Here is a 26444-nt window from a genome sequence, read left to right on the forward strand (position 1 = left end):
GCAGATGTTATCAAGTAAAGATCAGTTCATAATGGATTAGGCTGGATAAAAATGCAATATGAATGAAGTTCTTATTAGAAGAGGAGAAGACTCAAAGACATAGAAGGGGGACAGCTCTGTGAAGAGAGAGAGGCAGAAGTTAGAGTTGTGCTTTTACAAGCTAAGGAAAACAAAGATTACAGTGGACTTCCTGAAACTGGGAAAAGGAAAGGAATTAGTCTCTCCTAGAGCTTTCAGGGAGAGAATAGCCCTGCCAATATCTTGATGTCAGACTCCTGCCTCTGAACTGTGGGAGGATACGTTTCCATTGCTTAAAATTATCTGGTTTGTGGTTCTTTGTTAGGCCAGTATTAGGAAATTAACACAGGTGCTTTGTTTTTATTTTATTTTATTTTTTAAAAGATTATTTATTTCTCTCCACCACCCCCCCACCCCGGTTGTCTGTTCTCTGTGTCTAAATCTGCATCTTTGTCCGCTTCTGTTGTTGTCATCGGCATGGGAATCTGTGTTTCTTTTTGTTGCGTCATCTTGCTTTGTCAGCTCTCCGTGTGTGCGGTGCCATTCCTGGGCAGGCTGTGCTTTCTTTCACGCTGGGTGGCTCTCCTTACAGGGTGCACTTCTTGTGCATGGGGCTCCCCTACGCAGGGACACCCCTGTGTGGCATGGCACTCCTTGTGTGCATGGGCCAATTCCACACAGGTCAAGGAGGCCCAGGGTTCAAACCACAGACCTCCCATGTGGTAGACGGTAGCCCTAGCCACTGGGCCAAGTCCGCCGCTGGTGTTTTGTTTTTATTGCTGTTGTTGTTTTGTATTTATTTATTTTTTACTTTTTAATCTCTTCACAGTAATTCTGACTCTGTTTGTCTGCCTTCTAGACCCAGGCATTGCCTCACTGTGTTTTCCCAAAAGTATGCTAAGTGGTGGGATCATTCATAGGTGGTGCCTACTGGTCATGGGCCAACTCTGTGCCCTTCACTTCACTCTTCATCAGTATTAAAGCTATGTTTTTTCCTCTATGGAACTGATTTCTAAATTTGTTTGAACTCAGGATAGAAAAAGGGGTTTTATTTTAATTGTACCTAAAATTCCAACACTCCTTTGGCATACAGTTTTCTTGAGCATTTTTCAGTCTCATCTCACTTTCTGTGAACTTGTCCCCCACTTTCAACTGACAATGAGTCCATGACATATGTGATACCCATTCCTATTATTTACTTACTTATTTTATTTAATATATATCAGTGTATTACAAGTATTTTCCTAGTAGGTCTTATTTATTTCATTTGTTTATATTTTAAATGAATAAATATTTATTATTAAGGGGGAAATGGAAAGGACAAATGACTTTATATGGCTATGAGTCTCCAAAAAAGAGTTTGGAGGTCATCAAAAGCGTCGTGCTTATGCATACCTCAGCAGGGTCCCAGAGACAAACAAAGTAGATGCAACCCCAGGTTCTGGTTCTCCTGGGGGCTACAGAGACCCACAGGTTCTATGGTCATGGCAGATGGTTCTGGAGTTCAGTGCCATATCACTTGGCCCTACTTTGGAGTTTGCGCTCCTGAGTGTGATGGAGCTGGACTTAGATGTGACCTTTCTACACATGACACTTCTGTCACTTTTACTGAACCTGTGGTTGGCGCTGGTGTTGATATATACTCAGGAGACTTGAATCTCTGGACTGTGAATGTGACAGCCAGACCTGAGCCTCAGCAGACTTGCAACTCCTACTCTCTGGTTCATTGGACTTATCCCAGCCAGCTAATAGGGAGGTGAAGAAGGTCAACCACCACACCAGGGAGCAAGAGTTCCTACAACTGCAAGCAGGAGAATTGCATTCATCATCCATGTGGAATCTAAGTCCCCTCTCAATATAGAGGTGGAATGGACATCATCATCCCAGGGTCCATGGGATGGAGGAATAGAGTATAGATTAGAGTAGTATAGACTGACGTTATGCAGTTAGAGAACTGTTCCTTCTTTTTCATGTGTTAGATAAAATTCAGCAACATAGGACCAAGTTTAAATACCATTCATAAAATATAAATTTCAACTATGTAAAAAAATGTATTAGGAAAATTCATCATTTTTTTCCTAGAATTTTCTAAAAAATCTTCAGATTTTGTTGTTTTATTCACAAAAGTCCCTAATTTTCAAATGATAATCATTTAATATTTTATGCAGCAATATTTCATTTCCTTTTGCTGTAGTCCTGCTGTCACATTCTTTCATGAAACCATGTAAGGAGAAATAGATAATCTAATAATCTAGGGTAAGGAGGGGCCAACCCATAAGATTATTACTTATTCTTGAACTAGCAGAAAGATTGTCCTGAACAGTCTAAGAAACAATACTGAGAAATACCCACTGGCAGAGACTTACATGCTAGAAATGTCTTCATTGACATTTTGAAACCCCTATTCAACTCATGGATTCATGATGTTTACTCACTTAAATGATGGAAGGAGACCAGGTGAAAAGGAATATGAGCAAACAGTTTCATTGAAATCACATACAAAATATCACCGACACCTGCAGGTTCCAAATATTTCCCAGCTATTAATATTTTCATATTCATGGTGCACAATTATATTCCACTGACAAATCTTCACACAGTGAGGCCATCACATACATCAGCATCCACCTCAGATAGAAAATTAACCTCCAAAAAATCAGAGCAATTAGTCTTCCACATTATGTCCAAATAACACAAAAAAATGTAAAGAAAAATAAAGGAGAGAATAAATGAATAATTACATTATATATAAAAATGCAGACCTTTAAAAACATATAAATGGAGTCTCAATAAACAAAAATTTTATTCTCTGAAATAAAAAAAAGCATGCTACTGATGGTATGATATGAGTTTCTTTTTAAAGCACTTATGAGACATGGAATTTAGAAAGTAAGATTGCAATATTCTTCTAGCGATAGTCCAAAAGAGAAGGAAGATGTCTTAATTTGTGAGGGCTACTATAACAAAGAATCACTGAGTAGTTGGCTTAATCAACAGGAATTTATTACCTCAAATTTTTGGAGGTTAGAAGTCTCAAAAGAAGGTGTCAACTGGATCATCTGTTCCTTGAAGACTATACACTTATGTTGGTGGCTTACCAGTATTCCGTGCCTCAAATTCTGCCTCTGTCACATGGCCATCTTTCTCTCAATTTGCTAATCCTGTGTTCATATTTCCTCTGCTTAAAAATCCCTAAAGTGTAAAGGCAAAGACGAACAAAGAAGGATGGTCCAACAATGAGCCCTTGATACTGATGGCTCTGCTTATGATCCAGTGTGCCTGAAATATGCACTAGGCCTAGAGCTGCAGGGTACCTAAGAGTTACCTCCTGAGAGTCTCCATATTGCTCTAATGTGGCCACTCTCTAAGCCAAACTCAGCATGTAAATGCATTACCTTCCCCCCAGCATGGGACATGAATCCTGGGGGCGACTCTCCCTGGCACCAAGGGATTACTACCAACCACCAGCTGGTGATGTGTAGAACAAAATATTAAAAAACTTAATTATCTACATAAAAACTTATATACCAATAAAAATAGTGCCAATCCCTTTCTCAATTGGTTTTCTTCTCCCATCACAGTGTGGTTCGCCCCCCTAATTAATCCTCTTACACTAATCATTATTTTCTTCACCATAGCACCTTGTCACTTAAAGTGGCTGCAGAAGCGTATAGAAAACATCTCTGCCTTTACTGTTTATTCACTTCAGCTTCATCAATACCAACCGCTCACGCAAGAAGAAACACAAGAACCTGAAGTCACCACTGCTGTGTAGCCAAGCAGCTAGCATAAAGCCACTTTCCCTCCAGCTGAAAAGCTCAGTTGGCAGCCAGAGACGGGTAAGACCTCTAGAGGGAGGCAATCTAAGACAGGCACAACTGCACGGCACAAATGACGGGTAAGATTCTCAAGGGAGAACAACCTAAGACAGGCACCGTTATTGCAATCTCCTAATAAAACAAAAATGGAGGAATCGTTGGTGAGCTCGCTAGCAAATAACATCTAGCCAAAATGGCTGCTAAGCATATATAATGGCTATCACAAATGGCACCACCCTTCTTCCTCACCACCTTCCCGCCAGAGAAGCCCATGCGCACCAACTTCAAATCTACCTCATCCAATCAAGTAGCTGCTTCATATTATCCCAATCCCCTTAGCCTATCTATAATTGACACGTCACCTCAAGTCCCCACCCCTGCCTATATAAGCTGTACCACTTCCCCAATAAACTAGACCTGTGCCACGAGCCTGCGTCTCCGGAGTAGTTACTGTGTGTTTAACCTGGCTGTGTGATACCAGGGCTCCGTCATCACTTACCTCCTGAGCAGGCAGTCTGCCCCAACTGGGCAGGAATCAACAATGATTAAGAGCAGTAATGTAACTAGAAAAAGACCTTTTCAACTCAGACCAGCAGAATATCTCAGCCTACATATAGAGTCATGTGTTAAAAAGTGCTTTTTGACCCTGAATAAAAGGGGGAAATGGCAAAGGCAAATGAGTTTTTATTGCTAAGAGTCTTCAAAAAAGAGTTCTGAGGTCATCAAGAGTGGTCATGCTTATGCACACCTCAGCAGGACCCTAGAGACAGCCAAAGTAGATACAACCCCAAGTACTGGTTCTCCTGAGGGCTACAGAGACCTTCAGGTTCTATGGTCATGGCAGATGGCTCTGGAATTCAATGCCATGTCAGTGGGCCCTACTTTGGAATTTGTGTTCTTGAGTGTGATGGAGTTGGACTCAGATGTGACCTTTCTACACATGCCTCATCTGTCACTTTTACTGAACCTGTGGTTGGCACTAGGGTTGGTGTATACTCAAGAGACTTGAATCTCTGGACTATCCATGTGCCAGCTGGGCCCTGAGCCCCAGCAGACTTGCAACACCTACCCTCTGGTTCATTGGACTTACCCAGGTCAGCTAACAGGGAGGTGAAGTTGGCCAATCACCACATCAGGGAACCGAGTGTGTCTACAAGAGCAAGCAGGATAATTGCATCCATCATCCATGTGGAATCTAAGTCCCCTCTCAATATAGAGGTGGAGTGGACATCACCATCCCAGGGTCCACAGAATGGAGGAATAAAACATGGATTAGAGTGGACTTACTGATATTCTACTATGGAACTACTGTGACTAGTAATGGAAGAAATTGCAGCTGTAGCAGATTCTGATTGACATTTTTTTCTTTATTTTTTTAATGTTAATGTTAATGGTTATGTATTGACTTTTTAGCCCAAAAACTATACAAATTCAGATAAGAAGTAATAGGTACTATAAAGGTTGTGGCTACCATGGGATGATTATGCTCGGAATTTCAACATAAGATGTGGGCAATAAAGAAAACAAAACACCTTGATTTGGAAGGAAGATATTTGTTTGTCAGGAACTCAATTAAATATCTGTGTTGTTCTGCCCTCCAGATGACATTATTTTCATTTCCTATATGTTATTTATTTAAGAGAATATGATAAAGGACATACCCAGAAAAGTAAACGTATTTCCAGGTTCTGAGGTGAAAAATGTTATAATCATGTGATTATGAATATTGGAAAAAGAAGAGGTAAAGGCTTATAAATCTTCATTTCCCTTTAGAGAAAACATCTTCTTTTTGCACATATGGGATTAAATACAGGATAAGACAACTTTCTCAAGAGAAATTTAACAAACTGTGCCTTAGAGGCCACAGAGGAGCCAATAAATATTCCAGCTACCTTCTTCCTCATCTGCATTGTTCAATTCCACAGCCTCCAGTTATATCATTATATTCTATTAACAAATCAATTGGTGAATCATTTAAAACCATCTTGTGGCTGAAAGGAATTAAATGTTTCAGCAATAAAGAAGACTCAAAAATAAATTAATTATGGTAAGTTATTACAAGTTTTAAAAAATAAAATGCCCCTTCACTGGCCAAATATAATCAATATAATTCTTATCTGGGAATCCTTTTAGATTAATAGGGTTAGTAAGCACTGATTTCACAGAAGCTCGTTCCAATGAAATGTGTAGTATCCACATATTGCTAGTATAAGTGAAGTAGGTTGATACTCCATAGATTCTGAAAATTATAATTTTGGGTTATAGTTAACATTTGTAAATGGATGTTAACATGAAAACTCTTCTAACAGCTCTACCTCTCTAAGTGTATATATTGCTCTTGTAATGTTTAAAATGCATCTGAAACTGTTCATTTTTAATTTCTTTCTTCTTTGTAATGTTGATAAGCTGGTATTTGGTAACATACTGATGTGACTATAAAACATCCAAACAGTAATGATTTGGTCAATGTAGGAAACTGGATTCTTCAAATGATATGTTGATATCATTAAACAGAGCATAATGATACATGATGTGGTTCTAGCAGTGGATTTACAACTAGATGTGTATGTTATATAAATCATCCTCTGCAATAAATGTTATGTATGTTGACTATACCAGGGATAGAGTGAGATGTGTAGGGAAGGATAATTCCATTCAAGGGTAGATAATTGAGAATGACATTTCATTTGGGCCAGAAGTACTGGCAGATATTGCAGTCATTTTTATAGATTCCTTAGTAACTGTTGTCACTTGATATTCTTTGAGGTTTTATATTTGAGTTTTCAATCTCTAATATCTAAGAATGTGAATCTGTCTTCTAATATTCTGTGACCTTTGAGGTAACTAGTATTTCCCTTTTCTCCTTTTAGAGGTCAAAACCATATAATTGGTTATCTTTGGCAAAGCCCTGGGCAATGATGGGTCTAGCACAAAGTTTTGTGACTTAAAATAGAAATGAGTTAGCTCAAGGGCTTCCAGAAATTCCTTTGATAGTTCAAAAATTGAATATATTTAGCCACAATTAGAGAGAACAACTTAGGTTCTGTCCATATTTGTTTGCCTCACAAATTTTTGACTATTTTTGGATAAATCATGTTTCAAATCCCATCATTCCTATTGTTTGTTGGAACTGCTATATTATTATTATTATTTAAAGATTTATTTATTTATTTCTCTCCCCATCCCCTCCCCCCCCATTGTCTATTCTCTGTGACTATTTGCTGCATCTTCTTCTTTGTCCGCTTCTGTTGTTGTCAGCGACACGGGAATCTGTGTCTCTTTTTTTTGTTGTGTTATCTTGCTGTGTCATCTTTCCGTGTGTGCAGCGCCATTCCTGGGCAGGCTGCACTTTCTTTTGCACTGGGCAGCTATCCTTCCAGAGCACACTCCTTGCACGTGGGGCTCCCCTACGCAGGGGACACCCCTGTGTAGCAGGGCACTCCTTGCGCGCATCAGCACTGCACATGGGCCAGCTGCACACAGGTCAAGGAGGCCCGGGGTTTGAACCGCAGACCTCCCATGTGGTAGACGGATGCCCTACCCACTGGGCCAAGTCCACCACCAGAACTGCTATATTATGACTTTAAAACTCAGCTTGCACTTTTTCAAGATCATTAGGTTGATGAATTGCACTTTAAAACTATAGTTTGAACCCCAAATAGGGTAAAATAGAAAACAAAATGGCTGGTATCTGTTCTTAATATTACCTCTATACAATTATTTCCATAGTTACTGTGTTCCTGGGAATAATATCTATTGTCTAAAAATATAGAGAAGATGAGGCATTGTTCTCCCAATATATTTTCATGTTTTTTACATACATCATGCTTTTAATTACTAATTCAAACATCATAAGATTGTTGTACCATTTATCTACCACTAAGGAATTATTGACATGCACATCATCTCAGAAATGGAGAATGCAGTAGTTATGTATTTCTCTAATTTATTCTTAAAATTTGTTTATTCATCATTTTCTGAAGATCAGAATACATAAAAGAAAATTGTTCAGGATTATCCATGATATGAAAATAGATGAATCATTCTCAAAATTGCTGGATGATGGGTTAGTCATAGTTTACTGAAATATTCTAATCATTTTAAATATTGATTCATCCATGTATTCATTTGATTATCTAAATGTGAATTATCTGTTTTTTAAGACAGTACATTTGTAAAAGACTGGGGTTCAAATGTAAATTCCTCTCAGACCCTATTATCTAGGGGCCTATTAAGAAAGGAAATAAATATAAGGGTAAAATTAAATGACTCTATGTCTTAATTGATCTGAGAAAAGTAAACATGAAGGCTCCAAGACACACCTAAAATAATTTGGAATTGGTCTTCTTTAGCCAGAAAGTGAAAACAGAGATGAATATAGGTCAGAACTCTTACACTTATAAATACAAAAGCAATAAACCTATAAATTATTTTAAGCACCTTATGCTTTGTAAAACAATGAAGTTAGGAGATGTGTTCAAATATATGTTCCACTAATTTATTACTATATGACCATGGGAAAATCTTTAAAATTAATGAATCCCTATTTCTTCATCTGTAAAGTTAGATATTATTTCCAAGGTCCTGAAGAGAAATTAATTAGATGTCATACGTCTTTTTGTTGGTAGAACACCATACTTCCATACTTATGTGATAGAATTCTTATTAATGAAAAGTAAAACTTTCCTGAGCCAACTTGGTGATAGGTACTGATAACCACACAAATGTTATTTATGTTGCTTATAAAGGAAGAAATCATAAATGCATGGATTGCCTGATTAATTATGAAAGTTGTACTGATGCTTCTGTATTTACCACAAAATTTACATGCAGATGAGAGAATTCATGAAGAGGATTACCCAAACCAACATTTTGGAGTTTATTCTCATGAAGTTTTCTTATAATCCAGCCCAAGGGCTACTTCTGTTTTTCCTGCTCCTCTTCATTTACCTGACCACCATGATTGGAAATCTGCTGATTATCCTAATTATTGTCTCAAATGCATGGTTACACTCCCCCATGTATTTCTTCCTTAGCAATTTCTCCTTTGATCTCTGTTTATCTTCCACTACCATTACCAGAATGCTTACAGACATCCAGACAGGAAATTCCACCATCTCTTTCAATGCCTGCCTGATTCAAATGTATGTGTTTATCTGCTCTTCAGGGTTGGAAACATTACTTCTCTCTATTATGTCCAATGACTTTTTTGTAGCCATCTATCTTTCTTTGTCTTACTTAAATACCATGATTCCAAAGTTTTGTGCTCTTCTTGTAGCAAGCTCTTGGATTTTTGCAATCCTGAGTGCACAGATACATACTTTCTTAATGATTCAATTATCTTTCTGTGAGGATAATAAAATACTTCAATTCTTCTGTGACATTGGTCCATTGCTAAAATTGTCCTGTTCAGATACTCCCATAAATGAGTTGCTTATTTTTATTGAGGGAGGACTGGTGGTGATTGTGAGTTTTATCTGTATTTTAGTTTCTTACATACTCATTGGGTATGCTATAATCAGAATGCCATTAGTCACAGGGAAATATAAAGCATTATCCACATGTTCCTCTCACATCTCTTTAGTCTGCTTGTTTTTTGGTACCATAATTGGTTTTTGTTTATGCCCCTCCACCTTCCAGACAGCTGAAGTAGACAAAGCAGAAGCTTTGATGCACACTGTGGTCACTCTCTTATTAAGTCCTTTTATCTATAGTCTAAGGAATGGTCATCTTAGAGAGGCTCTTAGAAAAACTTTCCAAAAGAAATTGATCCTTTAATGTATTCCAAGGTCATGCTCTTTCCATGTAAACACATAGATGAATAGGGAAAAAATAAAAGTGAAAGATGAATTTTATATACAAAGCTGCAAAGTTTCATGATCAAATTGTACTGATATAAGATAAAATTAATAAGTGTAATCTAAATTACTTTCTTGATTTAAATGTCTTTTAATTTGATAAAACAAATACACTTTTTAAATAAGTTAAAAGTATATGAAATATTTAATGCATTTCAACAATAGAGTAAGTTGATTCCACTGGAAAGTTATGAACATTTTTCTCTATGCAGCTTAGCAAAATAAGAAAACACAAAGAAATCCTCAAATTTTCCACAGCAGGCATTACACTGGCTGCATGATGAAATAAACCATTAAGCAGCATAATTTGCCTCAATGAAAAACAGCAGCTTTTGCAGGAATAAAAAGAGCTACAACTAATTATTACTTAGAACCTTAAATGAATAACCCCCAAAAATCCTTTAGTTAAAGAAGAAACAGAAAACTGTAATTATTTATTACTAATAAAATAAAATTACTATTTGCATACCATTTTCCTGATATGAGTGTTTTATTCAGATATCAAGTTGTTGTATAATGTATATTGCCTAATGTTTCAAGAGCATTCCACCACAAGCCAAAGGAAAAATTAAGGCCCAAGTACAAACAAATTTATCTTAAAGCAGAAAAATCAAAAGTAAATCACAATGCAAGAACATGATGCATGAAAAGATCAAGAACTATTTTCCAAACTCTGACAAAACACCTTTCAGTAGATCAGGGAATAGTCAATGTATATTCTAAGGGATTAAACTTGTATAAATAAATGTCACTTCATTTGTATACCTATAGGACATATATGATCTTGACAGAGGCAAGGATTAAAGTTCTTCTTGGTCCATAATGTGCTAGTTGGTTTGTGAATAACTAAGCTTGTTGCACACACACTCAGAGGAGTATTTGTGTTTAGTAGTTTTGGCTTCATCTTCTTGGCATTGTGAACACTTCCCAATTCTCACTCTTTTACTGCCTAATACCTGTGGTCTGAATAATTAGAATTCCCCTTATACCTCCACTAACTCTGAAGTCACATCCCAGTGAAGGGATTACAAAGTGTGGCAAGATTGCCATACAAGATACAGGTCACCCAGGCTAGGCGGACAATAGGACATGTTAATGACTTTATTCTGTATAGTAAAAAATATGGAATCCAAGAAAAAATTTAAACTGGGGTGATAGGATAAAATTTGTGTTATGTGTCAGGTGGATATAAGTGCTATTCATAAATGGAACTGGAGTATGGGATGAACATTTCTGTGACAGGGTACACAATTTTAAAATATATTTAAGGTGAGTACACAATTTTAAAAATATATTTAGGGTGAGCCTATTTCCACAATTTTTTCTTTCTTATCACTGAATAAAGAACATTTCATGGATAATTTTAATTATCTTGAATGTGTGGTTTTCCTTGCCATGAAGGTAAAAATTAATTTGGGAAACATGTGGATCTATAAAATTGAAAAGAATACAAATGCAACAAATTGAAATCAGAAATCAATCAAACCATATCAATCAACACTTTAAATGTGAATTGTCTAACTATAAAAGACAAAGATTATAAGTCAAGGATTGGGGAAGTAGATGTGGGTCAAGCAGTTGGTCATCTAGTTCCCACATGGGATATCCCACATGGGATATCCTGTTTCAGTTCTCAGTGCCTCCTAAAGAAGACAAACTGATGCAATGAGCTGATGAACAAGCAGACACCAAAAGGAGACACAACAAAAAGAGTGAAGATGTAGCTCAAGGGGTTAAGCATTCACCTCTCACATGGGAGGTCCCAGGTTTGGTTCCTGGTTGCTCCTAAAGTAGATGAGTAGACAAAATCAGCAGACACAATAAGCAGAGATAGCAAGCAGAAACAATGAGCAGACAACAAGAAATACACCCGTAAGGAGAGCCACCCAGTGCGAAAGAAAGGTCAGCCTGCCCAGGAATGGCGCCGCACACACGGAGACCTAATACAACAAGATGACACAACAAAAAGAAGCACAGATTCCCATGCCACTGACAACAACAGAAGCAGACAAAGAAGAACACACAGCAAATAGACACAGAGAACAGACATCTGGAGAGGGGTGGGAAGGGGAGAGAAATAAATCTTTAAAAAAAAAGAAAGAAATACAGCAAGCAGACAGATGAGGGGGACATCTTGGGGGGAAGTCAAGGATTGTCAGAGTGGATAAAAATTTAATGCATCACTATATGTTGTTTACAGGAAATTAATTTTAAATATAAAAGTGCAGATAGGTTAAAAGTTATGAAATGGAGAAAGGCATCTCATGCTATCACTAACCATGATATATCTAGATGAGCTATGTTAATTTCAGACATCAAATTTAGACTAAAAGAAAAATATGATCAGGGATAAAAAGCTGTAATGCATAATTAAGAGGGAGTCAGATCTCTGTATCTAGAAACAAAATGTCAAAATGTATGAGTCTATAGCAGTTTGACAGAGTTCTGAATTCCAAAAATAAATATTGGATTATGTTTGTAATCAAGCCTATTACTTGGCATGACTTAGTTATGACTGGGGCTCTGAATAGGCCACATCATTATTGGTTGGGGGGGGACTCACAAATAAAAGGCATGGCAAAGGACAAAGTTGAGCATTTTTGAAGTTGGAGTTTGATGTTGAAGACTTAACCTGGAGCCCCAGAAAGTAAGCACACAAAGTAAAGAGAAGCAAGCCCCAGGAAGGAAGGAAATCTGAACCCAGAGAAAAGAAAGACCATGGAAAGGAGGAACCCAGGAAGCCTGAACCCTTAGAAGCCTCACCAGCCATCTTGCTCCAACACATGAAAATAGACTTTAGTGAGGGAAATAGCTTATACTTTATGGCCTGGTATCTGTAAGCTCCCACCATAAATAAATACCCTTTATAAAAACCAATCAATTTCTGGTGTTTTTCATCAGCACCACTTTGGCTAACTAATACAGAATTTGGTACCAGGAGTGGGGTAGTGCTTTTGCAATTACCAGAATGCTGGAACAGTTTTATAAATGGGTAAGGGGTATTTTTTGGAGATATTATGAGATGTATGACGGAAAAAGTGTAGATCACTTTCAGGAGACTGTTGATAGCAATGTGGATGCTAAAGAAATGTTTTATGATGCCTTAGAAGTAAATGATGAAAGTATTATTAGAAACTGGAGGAAAGGCAATCCATATTTTAAAGTTGCAGAGAACTTAGTAAGATTAACTCCTGGTGTTTTATGGAAGGCAGAATTTGAAAATGGTGAGCCTGGGCATTTAGCTGAAGAACTTTCCAAAGTAAACCTGGGTAATGTGGCTTGGCTTCTGCTTGCAGATTATAGCAAACTGCTAGATGAGAGAGATATACTGAGGACTGAACTGTTAGGCACGAAGAACACAGAAAGTAATTCTGAAATTTCTAAGCTTCTGGAATTCAAGCTCTCAGATGAAAGTGTCCCACTGGAGGATTTAACTAAACTTGGAACTTGTAAATCAGATTGAAGATGCAGTTATCTTAGAAAGACTTGTGGAAAGTCATACTGTCTTAATAGCTTGAACCTCTGCTTCTTGCATGCTAAACCAACAAGGTTTTTGAGAGAACTGTATGAACAAAATCATTGTCAGCTTGGACTAAATGGTTCATGGAAAGAAGAGATTAAAGGAGAAACAACTTTAAGAGGAAAGCCATGGAAGCTGAGATCTGCAATTAAGATATCACCTTGGGCCAAAAGAGAAACTCCACCCATGTGTACAGAGAGGGTGAGTTTGCACCAGCAGTTGAAGAGGATGGATGTTCCCACTCAATGTTCTGGGATAATTTTGCCACTCCAGGGTACAGAAAGGGTGGAGCACATTCCCCAAAGATTAGGATGGTTAAGGTCAGCACCCCACAGGTCTGGTAGGGGTGGACCTGTCCCCATGGATTAGGGAAGGCTAGGTGGTCAACTCATTGCTCTGAGAGAGTTAGGCGGAATGTTGTCTTCATATCACTGTACAAGGGGGGTTAAGACGCTAGCCCAAATATTGGGTAAGGTGTGGCAATCACCTCAACACTCTTGGAGGGTGAAATCTGGAGCTTGGTTGACACCCAGATGCTTGATGAGGGTGGAACCAAGAAAATGGCCATTTGGCAAGCATGTAGAAAGGGTGGCTTCCCATAAGCCACCAAGGAGAAGAAACTATCATCTTAAGAATGCTTCTCGGAATGAAATCAAATGGAGGATGCTCTGCAGGTTTACTGAACTGTAGAGGACCTGTGACTCATGCTTCCCTCTCAATTTCTCCTTACTGAAATAAAAATGGTTATACTTTGTGTGTTTGTTTGTGTACTGGAAGCAGAGAAATTGTTTTGTAAGTTTCAGAGGTCTATAGTAAATGTGACTTTGCCCCAAGTCAAACTTTTTCTTTAAATTGATAGTGATATGATTTAGTACTTGCATTGTTATTGATTTAAGGTTTATTTGAATATTGTAATGTCTTTTTGGAATTCAGAGGGTGGAGTGTAGCAGTTTGATATAGTTATGAATTCTAAAAATAGATATTGGATTATGTTTATAATGTGGTCTATTACTTGGCATGATTGAGTTATGATTAGGGCTTTGACTGGGCATGTCATTAGGGTTTCAAGTCTCCATCCCTTGGTAGGTAGGGACAAAAGACCAGTGAAGGGGGATTGTCTGATGATGGGCCCTTAATCCTGATGACTATGCTTACGAGCCTGTGTGCCTGAAATTTCAACTAGGCCTAGAGCTGCAGGATGCCTAAGAATTACCTCCTGAGATTCTCCATGTTGCTCAAATGTGGCCAGTCTCTAAGCCAAAGTCAGCATGTAAATGCATTACTTTCCCCCTGTGGGGGACGTGACTCCTGGAGATGAACCTTCCTGGTGCCAAGGGATTACTACCAATCACTAACTGTTGATGCAAATAGAAAATGACCTTGAATAAAAGGGGGACATGGTAAAGACACATGAGTTTATATGGCTAAGATTAATCAAAAAAGAGTTGGGAGGTCATCAGAGGGGTTGTGCTTATGCACAACTCTGCAGGATCCCAGGGACAGCCAAAGTAGATACAACCCCAGGTACTGGTTCTCCTGAGGGTTATAGAGACACCCAGGTTCTCCAGTCATGGCAGATGGCTCTGTAGTTCGGTGCTCTGTCAGTAGGCCCTACTCTATAATTTGTGTTCCTGAGTGTGATGGAGTTGGACTCAGATGTGACCTTTCTACAAATGCCTTTGCTGTCATTTTATTAAACCTGTGGTTGATGCTGGGTTTGGTGTATACTCAGGAGACTTGAATCTCTGGACTGGCAATGTGCCAGGTGGGCACTGAGCATCAGCAGAGTTGCAACTTCTACTCTCTGGTTCTTTGGACTTACCCAGGTCAGCTAACAGGGAAGTGAAGTTAGTCAACCACCACGCCAGAGAACCGAGATTGCCTACAACTTCAAGCAGGTGAATCACATCCATCAACCATGTGGGATCTAAGCCCCCTTTCAATATAGAGGTGGGGTGGACATCACCATCCCAGAGTTGAGATGATGGGGGAATAAAATATGTATTAGACCAGGGGACCTGAATCTCTGGACTGACCATATGATAGCCAGGCCCTGAGCCTCAACACACTTCAGCTCCTACATTCTGGTTTATTGGATTTACCCCACTCAGCTAACATGGAGTTGAAGAAGGTCAATCTTCACATCATGGAGCCAAGAGTGCCTACAACTGAAAGCAGGAGGATTATATCCAGCATCCACCTGGAATCTAAGACCCTCCTGATATAGATGTGGAGTGGACACAACCATTCCAAGGTCCACAGGATGGAGGAATAGAATATGGATTCGAGTGGACTTACTGATAGTCTATTCATGAACTATTGTGATTAGTAATTGAAGAAAATGTGGCATTGGTGTGGAGAAAGTGGCCATGGTGGCTGCTGGGGGTGGGGAATGGGAGGAAGAGATGAGATGTGGAGGCGTTTTTGGGAATTGGAGTTGTCCTGGGTGATGCTGCAGGGGCAGTTACCAGACATTGTATGTCCTCCCATGGCCCACTGGGTGGAATGTGGGAGAGTGTGGGCTATGATGTGGACCATTGACTATGAGGTACAGCAGTGCTCAGAGATGTATTCACCAAATGCCATGAATGTCTCATGATGATGGAGGAGATTGTTGCTATGGGGGGAGGAGTGGGGTGAAGGGGTGGGGGGTATATGGGGACCTCATTTTTTTAATGTAATATTTAAAAAATAAAGACAAAAAATATGAATTAGAGTGAGTTTAGTGGTATTTTACTATTTTACTATAGAACTGTTGTGACTAATAATGGAAGAAATTGTGGCATTGATGTGGAAAATGTTTTCCACAGTAGTTGCTGAGGGCAGGGAGAAGGAAGAAGAGATGTGATGTGGGGGTATTTACAGGACTTGGAGTTGCCCTAAATGATATTACAAGGACAGATGCTGGACATTATATATCCTGCCATAACCCACTGAATGGACTGGGGGAGAGTGTGAACTACAATGTGAACTATTATCCCTGTGGTGCAGCAGTGTTCCAAAATGTATTCATCAAATGCAACGAATGTGCCACAATGATGAAAGTGGTTTTTGATGTGGGAGGAGTGGGTTGGAGGGTTGGGGGTATATGAGAACCTCTTATATTTTTTAATGTAGCATTTTTTGTGATCTATGTATCCTAAAAAATGCATTAAACATAAATAAATAAATAAATAAAAATTAACACAAAAAAAGAAAGTCCTGTAAAATCTACAAAAAAATGTTGATAACCAAGTGTTCATTTAAAAAAAGAAAAGGAAAGCCATGATGAAGAACCTAATTGAGGGTTTTTGATGTTGGAGTTGTAATGATGGAGTTTGATGCTGAAGCCTTAACTGGAGCCCCAGGATATAGGCACACACAGGAAAGAGAAGCAGGCCCTGGAAGGGAGGAACCCAGGAACCCAAACCTTCACAGTCCTCTCCAGCAATCTTGCTCCAACGAATGAATATAGACTTTGGTGAGTGAAGTAACTTATGCTTAATGGCCTGGTAACTGTAAACTCCTACCCCAAATAAATACACTTTATAAAAACCAAGCAATTTCTAGTATTTTGCATTAGCACCCCTTTGACTAACTAATATACACTCCAAAACCGATGAAATCAACAGGGGATCCAGAGAAGCCCTGCTACTGAAGGGATATGAATTGAGCCCTTTCTTAGGCTCTCCTAAGCATAACCACTGCTGTGGGACCTGGGCTTGGCAGTTTATACAAAAACCCACCAGGTCTACTACAATACCTCCCTAAAGTAAACCAACAGCATAAAAGAACCCAAGGAAGAATGCTATTTCCTGTCAATTTGGGGAATATATAGCCTCTGAAGGCACCTGGTCTTTCTCACTCTCATGGTGCAGTATGTCATAGCTGACCACCTTCTGAGCCCACTTTCCACCATCTTCTTTATCCTTTTAGAGGGTCCATGCATCTTCAAAATTCTAATTACATTTATTTCTTACAAAACCAAAAGATGGCAGCTGATCACCAGACTCCTCTCTCTCAAATGGCAGGTTCAAAATGGTGACTCTCTTTTTCTGTGAGCTTCTGCTTTCTCTGCTTTTATAAAACTCCAGTCAGAGGGCAGAGACTTAACCTGGGTCATGCCTCAGTGATGTATTCCAGTCAAAGACCCTAAAGTGATCCAAACAAAACTGATCTAAAGTTCCCTTAACTAAATCAAATAAAAAGGTCCCATCAATACTGCATTTATAGGTGCAAGAATGGGTTAGCTAAAGAACATAAGTTTTTGGAGTCCACAAATGACAAATCAGGACACAGAGCTATGCCTTAAAAATGTCTAGTTATGGTATTGTTTCCCAATATCTCAATTTAGTTCTCTTAATTTAGGTTTATATATTGTGATTTTATATTGTTATGCCCATAAAATTGCTATGGATTTATTTGAATGAACATTTCAAAATGAACTTTATAAAGTGTCATGGTAAAGATGACTATCTCTATTAGGGAATAGGTTTACAAATTGATTCATACAGTGGGGTTTTTTGTTTGTTTTGTTTTGCTTTGCTTTTTTTAATTTTTGTTTTACATTCTTTGTAAAAAAAAAAAAAGGCTTTATTAAGGTATAGCTGACACACACACAAAACCCTGCACATATTAAAAACATATAATTTGATAAGCTTTGACAAATAGATACACTCCTAAAAACATCATCATAATGAAGATATTGACCACTCTCAAGAGCTCCCTCGTGTCACTTGTAATCCCCCATAATAATAATAAATGAGATACCAATAAGAAAATCTACTTAATTACATAATTTTATTGTTTTATCTTGAAACTATATTGAAAGGATACACTGGAAACAGTATATGTTGAAATAGAGAAAAAACATTTCTCTCCATAGAACAGAGATTTTAATTCTTACAAACTTGTCATCTTAACCCTAAAATTTCTCAACAAGCAGTGATTTTCATTTTATAAATATTAACATTTTCATTGAGTAAAAATAACTATTATTTAAAATTTACACTGCCTCATTAAAAAGCAAGTATATTAGCATTGATCTCTTTTACTAACTACAGGTTTCTCAGACTCTTGTCTTCAGCTTTCAGTCATTTCAGGTCACTGAATTTGGTAAGGAAAAAAAATAATTTCGAATCTTATTTTAAGTCACGTCATCAAAATGGGAATGGCTTCAAACAATTATTCTATCTTTTTCCTGAATAAAGCTTTCTACTCATAGCTCTTTTTACAGCCTCCTTTATCTGCTTGGTTCTAAGACTATAGATTATAGGATTCAAGAAAGGAGGGACTATACAATAGAACACAGAGCTGATCATGTCCTGAATTGTGGGTGAGTTGGAGGTTGGCTTCATATACACAGCACCAGCTGAGAAGACAAAGACAGTTACCACAAGGATGTGAGGGACACATGTGGAAAATGCCTTTCCTCTCTCTCCTCTTGTTGGAAACTTGAGCACAGTAGAAAATATGTGAATATAAGATTTGGTGATAAAGGCAAAGCAGACACCACCCAAAATCACCACAGAGATAAAAATTAAAATTTCATTGCTGCAGGAGAGCTTCAAAAGAGAGGGCATGTCATAGAAGAACTGATGTACACTGGACTGACAGAAAGACAGCTAGAATGTGTTGCCAGAGTGGAATGTGGAGTAAATCACTCCACTGAATACAGAGCCCAGACTCATCTGGACACAGGCGCCAGGGTTCATGATCACAGAGTAGTGGAGGGATGGCAAATGGCCACATAGCGATCACGGGCCATGATGGTAAGGAACAGCAGCTTTACTGTAGCAAATGCAACCACGAGGAAGAGCTGAGCTGCACATCCAGTGGTGGAGATTGCTGTGCTGTCAAGCAGGAAGATGACACATGCTTTGGGTATTGTAACAAATGTAGTACATGCCCAAGACAGAGAGATTCCTAAGAAAGAAATACATTGGGGTAGGAAGACTCTGTTCAAATGTGGTTACTGTTACTATGAAAAGGTTTCCCAAAAGTGTTGCCAAGTACATCAGTAGAAATAATATGGCATGTAAGACTCTGAACTCCCAGACATCAGAAAATCTTGTAAGCAGGAATTCAGTCACTGTGGTAGAGTTGGGCATCTTAGGAAATTGGTCTTGCTCATGGAAAGACAGACAAATAATCCTTTATAAAAAACATGAAGAATCAACATGGAGAATAATTTAGCCTAAATACATTGATCATCACACATTGGTCCAATTTCAGTCTCTCTGGTTTGTTTCTGGTTAGTAGGATATAACATAATGTTTCCTCATGCTCTTTAGAATTCCTGCTTGTGAATTTTATTTTAATGGTAGGGGCTGCTGTAAAGTGTAATCTTTCAGAGCTTGTGCCTATGTTTGCCTACATATATATTTCTATCACTTACTAGTTAAAAAATGAGTCTATTAAAAGTTAAAGGATTGCCTGGAACATTAAATATTTCATATAGGTAATTTCTATGCATCCCTGCATCATTAGGAATATTCTTGGAATGTTAATATTCATGATTGTATGATGATAAAACAGAATCTGAGTAGAGATAGGAGAGCCTCTTAAGATTTTATAATCAATTATACTCCACTCCCTGGCCACAAGTTAGAAAATTTTTTAATCTTCACTTCATCAACTTGAATGTATTTTATAGTTTTTTAAAAGATTTCTCTTATTTATTTATTTATTTATTTATTTATTTATTTATTTATTTATTTATTTATTTATTTCTCTCCCCCTCATTGCTTGCACTTACTGTCTGCTCTCTGTTTATCTTATATATTTTTAGGGGGCACTGGGAATCAAACCTGGGACCCCCATGTGGGAGGGAGGCACCCAATCACTTAAGCCACATCTGCTCCTACAAGCTATCACTTTTGATACTGAAATCATTTGAAAATTAACCCTTAAAATGACCGCTCTCTGATGACCACATACTCACTTGCTATACACATAATCTTCCTAGCACCTCTTTATATATATACATATATAAAATTTCATAATCACCTATCAAGTATAGGTTTCCAGTTTGAATTACTTGTGGGCCAACATTAAATATGTACAAACTTTAGGAGAAGATATGTTTTACATTCTGAGTCTGCCTTTTTTTTTTTTCCCACATAGCTATATAGAGCTTCACAAATATCTTTGATTCTCAGTTTCCTTCTCTATACAATTTGTAAAAAGACCTACTTAATGAATTTAATATTTTTTTAAAAACTCAAATAGAGATTCCTATAATGGTAGCTATGTTAAAAAAAAAAGTAAATCAAAGAGTACTAAACATAAAAAGGTGATTAAACATGTGATTTCTTAAGCACTTAAAATTTTTCTATCTTAAATTCATATTACTATTATTTTTTAAAGCAAACAATAAAATAAGGAAATTCTGGTGTACTGCTTTTGCTATTACAATTTTCTGTTAAAGTATTACCATAAAATGTTCTGTACAGATAAATAAAGATTGTAACCTGATACTATTCTTAAACAGTGTACAGGTTGCAGGAGGATAACAAAGAAAATAAAGTTCTCCTGAGATAACTAGATAATTGCACAGGGGTTCCCAGCAATCAAATTGTAAAAGCAAATGATTTTTTGCATTTTGTGCAATGACTTAAAGAAATAAAAAATGTATTTTGGTCATTAATATATTCACTTGTTTATCTACTGATCGAGACATCCAGGTAATATTTATTTATGATTAAATCTATATTTTAAGATATTTTAGAGTGAATTATATGTGGACATTGTCTAAAAACTGTGGAAATCAATTATGAACAAATGCTTATATGTCTTTTTTGATCTGTTAAGAGAAAGCCCTAGAATCACAACTGAAGTATAAGGTGTCAGGTATACACTTTATTTTTATGACAGTGATTCATTTGTTCACTATGTACCACATGAATATAGCTGTGTACTTAATAAAGAGAAAATATTAAGCCAATAAATATTGAAATTATTAAATTATCAAAAACATTATACATAAATCATTATTTGTATTATTTTAGGTAATAAACATGTTATCTGAATTAGATATGTTTAAGTATAAATTTAAATTAGCATTCAGCATATTAAAACTCTGGTCAGTGTGCAGAGCTGCTTCAGCCCCTGCCCCATCAAGTACTGCAATCAGCTCACTCTTTCCTTCTGTGAATAACTATCAATTCTGATAAAACTCCTTGAACTGAAGTTTATTATTGCATTGAACAAAAAAGAAGTGGTTTGTCACATTATTTGAGTAACTCCTATATTTATATATTTTAATAATAGTTCCCTTGAAAGTTTCTTTCAAAAAAATCAAGTGAACAGTGGAGGAAAGAAATGGGGCGATTCCTAGAGGGAAGGAAAAGAGGAGAAAAAAAAAGTTAATAACAACAAAGCATCAAAAGTTAATTTTGTTTTTTCTTACACTGGATAGACAAGTCAAGAATTCTGGTAAAGGTCCAATGATGTTTCACCTGCAGGCAGGCAATAGTGGGCATATTTAGATGAATAACATCCTGAATGGACCTTTCTATCATAACAAGAACTATGGTGTTGTTTTATTTCCAAATGGTTGTCTCCTGTGGCATCAGAGAAAACTCCTGGGAACACAGGCTTTGTCACCAATAGTTGCTATGGCCCATGGGATATTGCAATGAGATAATTGGTTCTAGATGTTTAGGGAACAGGACCTAATTACAATCTGTCCATCAAAAGCACTTGTATATAAGATGGTATAGATTAAATGGATAACCAGAAAGAAAATCGAAGTTCCATAAGATTCTTTTTTTTTTTTTTTTTTTTTTTGCAGTTAAACAATTCTTTTATTTGGCAATAAAAAAGGACAAGAAGAAAACAAAAACACAAAACCCCTAGAAGAAAGAATATAACTTTTCAAATCCAGGAGTGAAAATAAATTTAGGATAATTGGAAGAAAAAGCAAATAAGGTGAAAAAGTTAAAGCTGGTCGAGTCATGCATGTAGGCTTTCCTCTCTGTGAATGTCTGTACTTGTGTCCCACATATTTAAAAAATCATTAAAAATCCAGAAAGAAAATATTTATATTAACAATGACAAATCAACAAGAAATATACTCAAATAAGTACATCAAGCTTAAAAGTCTTTTTCAAAAGACAATAGAACTTCCAGGATCCCAGAAAATTGGAATTAGGAGGAAATGTACATTTATTAATTTGGGCATATGAAACAACTTATTATAGGAAACAAACAGCAGGTCCTGAATGATACATGTGTTTAACTTTGCAAAGTATTCAAACAATTTAACACTCCCACCAGTTATGTTTTAATTCTGGTTGATACATACCCAACCCTTGGTGTGGTATCACTCAACTTTCATTCATTCTATGTGTGTGGGGGTAATTCTATTTTGTTATGTTATGTTTTTAGTTTCTTTAACAGGTTTTTTGATATCATACTGTTATTGGTGTCTATTTGAGATTTTTGTCCATTTTCATTTCATTGTCTATTGATTTGTTACAGCTCAGTATATATTATGGATTGCAGTCTTTTGCTAAATATAATTGCAATTATATTTTTCCAGTGTGTGGCTTAATTTTTTGTTCTATTAAAAACTATATCTGGAATATATTTTCCTATTTGCAATTCTTACATCTTAATTGTCTTTACTTCAACCAGGCTTACATTATCTCAATTATGCTGATATTTTGGTAAGACTTGATAAATGGTAGTGGTATCATCCAGCTTCTTTCTATACTATTGTCTCAGAGATTAAAAGTACTTTGTATAAGCATGAAAATTTAAAATCAACTCAATTTTCAAGCAGTAATGCTAATATTCTGATTGGAATTGCATTGAACTTGTTTATAAATTTGGGGAGAAATGGTATTTTACTAATATAGTCTTCCAATAAATGAATATGTAGAACTCTTCTATAATTTCTCATGTATCTTTTCACAGTTTTCACTGTTCAAGCTTTGCATTTATTCAAAATACATTCCTAAATACTTGATGACTTTATTACTTTAAATACCACATAAATGCCATTTTTACATCTTTTGTACATTATAGAAATGCAATTACTTTTTCATATTGACATTTAACCAAATACATTGAAATTTGAATCATTATTTCTAATACTTATTCTTTAGATGTTTTAGATTTCATTTGTGCACAATAATATCATACAGACATAATGACATTTATTATTCTGCAATCTTAAGAATTTATTGCCTAGTTGCTTCAAAAAAAATGTTGATCTGGGAGTAGGGTTGGAGTCCTGCTGGACCGGGCTGTTTTGGGTGCTTGCAGGGCAGGAGGTATCTGGACGTCAATTTAGTGGGACGGTGACAGGAGATTCTTGTAAGAGGTAAAATTCTGGGTCCCTTTCACAGAGGTTGCGGTGGTGGGTGTGACCCTTCCTCCTGGGGCAGGCGGCCCAGCGGCAGTGATTCCTGAAGGCTTTGCTGTACTGGGGAGTTCCCAAGCCCTAAGCGGGCTGTTTTGGGGGCCTGCAGGGTGGGAGGTGTCTGGAAGTCAATTTGGTGAGACAGCACAGGAGAAGATCCTTATGAGAGGTGGAATTTTGGGTTTCTGACACGGAGGTCAGAGGTACTGGGTGGAGCCCCTCCCCCTAGGGCAGGTAGCCGGGCCACAGCGATCCCTGGGGTCTTTGTTGTGCAGGGTGTTCCCAAACGGTGAGTGGGCTGTTTCAGGGGCTTGCAGGGCAGGAGGTGTCTGTATGTTGATTTGGTGAGACAGTGACAGAAGAGATTCTTGCAAGAGGTGGAACTTTTGGTTTCTGACACGGAGGTCAGAAGTTGTAGGTGGAACCCCTCCACTAGGGCTGGCGGACCATCCGTGGCAGTTCCTGAAATCTTTGTACTGCAGTGGCATCCCCAGCAGGCTGTTTAGGGTCTTGCAGGGCAGGAGATGTCTGGATGTAGATTTGGTGAGACAGTGACAGAAGAGATTCTTGTGAGAGGTGGAATTTTGGGTTTCTGAAACGGAGGTCAGAGGCTGTGGGTGGGACTCCTCCCCCTAGGGCTGGCACCCAGCTGTGGGGATCCCCGAAGGCTGTGTCGTGCTGCAGTACTCCCAGGCCCCCTATTAAATGGATGCGTGGTTCCCAGGTCTGTGTCCCCTAAACCCTGGTGGCCCACATTCCAGAGACTCACATACCTTGAGTCTGCAGTATCACAGACTTCCCATTTGTGAATCCACTGTGCCCTGAGATCCATCTGAGGTACTTGAGTACCTGAGGCCTTGGCATTTGTGTTTTTTTTTTTCTTTTTTCTTTTTCTTTTTCCTTGGTTGCTAATATTGCATTGTCTCCTGGTCTTTTCTTCCATTTTATCCCCCAAGGTTCTTTTTCATTTATTTAGTTTTTTTCTCCTTTTCTTTTTCTTGCTTGTTCCCCCCCACCCCCCTTTTCTTTGCACACACCCTTTTCCTCTTCTCTTTTTTTTTCTTTTCTCTCTTTTTCTTTTTTTCTTTTCTTTTCTTTATATAATAGGTGCTGCAGGCAGCACTTCACACTTGCTGTTTCCTCATCCTCCATTTCCTCTTTTCTGTGTGTATTGACTTTGGCCACCTACACTATCCCCTTTCCCCCACATCTTTTGTATCCTCCATCATCTACTGTTTCTCTTACATTCCACCTCGCTTTCGTTGGCCCCCAAATTGTCTGACTTTTTATTTCTAATACTTTTGTTCTGTTTTCTGTCTTTTATCCACTCTTGATATTATTGTCTTTCTTTTCTCTTTCCCTCTCTCATGAAAACACTGGCTTTTTAATTCATACTATATTCCTCCCCATATTCAGTTGACTGTCTCATTATAGGTACTCTACTTGTAGCTATAACTCTACACAACTTACATGAGTCTAATATCCATTCTCCCAGATCTCACATTGTTGCTCTGTTAACATTTATTACCAATACTATTTTATACAGTTTTTTTTCTTACTCATTTTGTTTCCCTGGCCATAATATTTTCCTTCAAAGTGAACTTAGCTAGCAACAAGATAATTGAGTAAGAAGAACAAAGTGACAAAAAGAAGACATAATACTTATGCACGAACAATAACTAATTAATCCCCAAGACTAGACAAAGAAGCTAAGGAACTGCTTAAAGCCATAAAGATAAAAAGATGACCAGACAGGAACAAAAAACTACAAACCAAACCAATAATCAGGAAAACATGGCTGAATGCAATGAACAAACTAAAAACCAGGAAGGGGGGCAGAACATCGTACAAGTAATTAAAGATCTCAAAACATATATTAGAGATCAACTCAATGAAGTAAAGGAAGAGATTAACAATATGAAGAAAACACTTGGAGAGCAAATTGCAGACATATGCACAAAGGTAACATATGATGGTGAACACCAAAGTTCAAGAAACCAAAAATACACTCTTAGCAAACAGCAGCAGATTAGAAGAGGCAGAGGAGAGAATTAGCGACATGGAAGACAGTACATCTGAAATCGAACAGATAGCAGAACTGATCGATAAAAAATTAGAAAAAATCCAGCTAGGACATAGGGACCTGAATGACAGTGCAAAACACACAAACAGACATATTATAGGCATCCCAGAAGGAGAAGAGAAGAGAATGGGATCAGAAGGAGTGTTGTAGGAAATAATGGCTGAAAACTTCCCAGATAGCAGAACTGATCGATAAAAAGTTAGAAAAAATCCAGCTAGGATGTAGGGACCTGAATGACAATGCAAAACACACAAACAGACATATTATAGGCATCCCAGAAGGAGAAGAGAAGGGAATGGGATCAGAAGGAGTGTTGTAGGAAATAATGGCTGAAAACTTCCCAAATCTACTGAGAGAGATGGATGTACATGTCCAGGAAGCACAACGCACACCAAACACCATAAATCCCAACAGGCCCACCCCAAGACAAATACTTGTTAAATTATCTAATGCTCAAGACAAAGAGAAAATTCTAAAAGCAGCAAAAGAAAAGAGAACCATCACATACAAGGGAAGCTCCTTAAGATTAAGTGCTGATTTCTCATCTGAAACCATGGAGGCAAGAAGGCAGTGGTATGATATAGTTAAAGTACTAAAAGAAAAAAAATTCCAAGCAAGAATACTCTACCCAGCTAAGCTAGAATTCAAAAATGATGGAGAGTTCAAAATATTCACAGAGAAACACAGATTGAAAGAGTATGCCAACAAGAACTCTGCCCTTCAAGAAATTCTAAAGGGAGTTCTGCAGGAAGAAAGAAAAAAAACAGGAGAGGCAGAGTTGGAGGAGAGTGTAAGAGTA

Source organism: Dasypus novemcinctus, chromosome 22, assembly GCF_030445035.2.
Source record: "Dasypus novemcinctus isolate mDasNov1 chromosome 22, mDasNov1.1.hap2, whole genome shotgun sequence".
NCBI classification, from domain to species: Eukaryota; Metazoa; Chordata; class Mammalia; order Cingulata; family Dasypodidae; genus Dasypus; species Dasypus novemcinctus.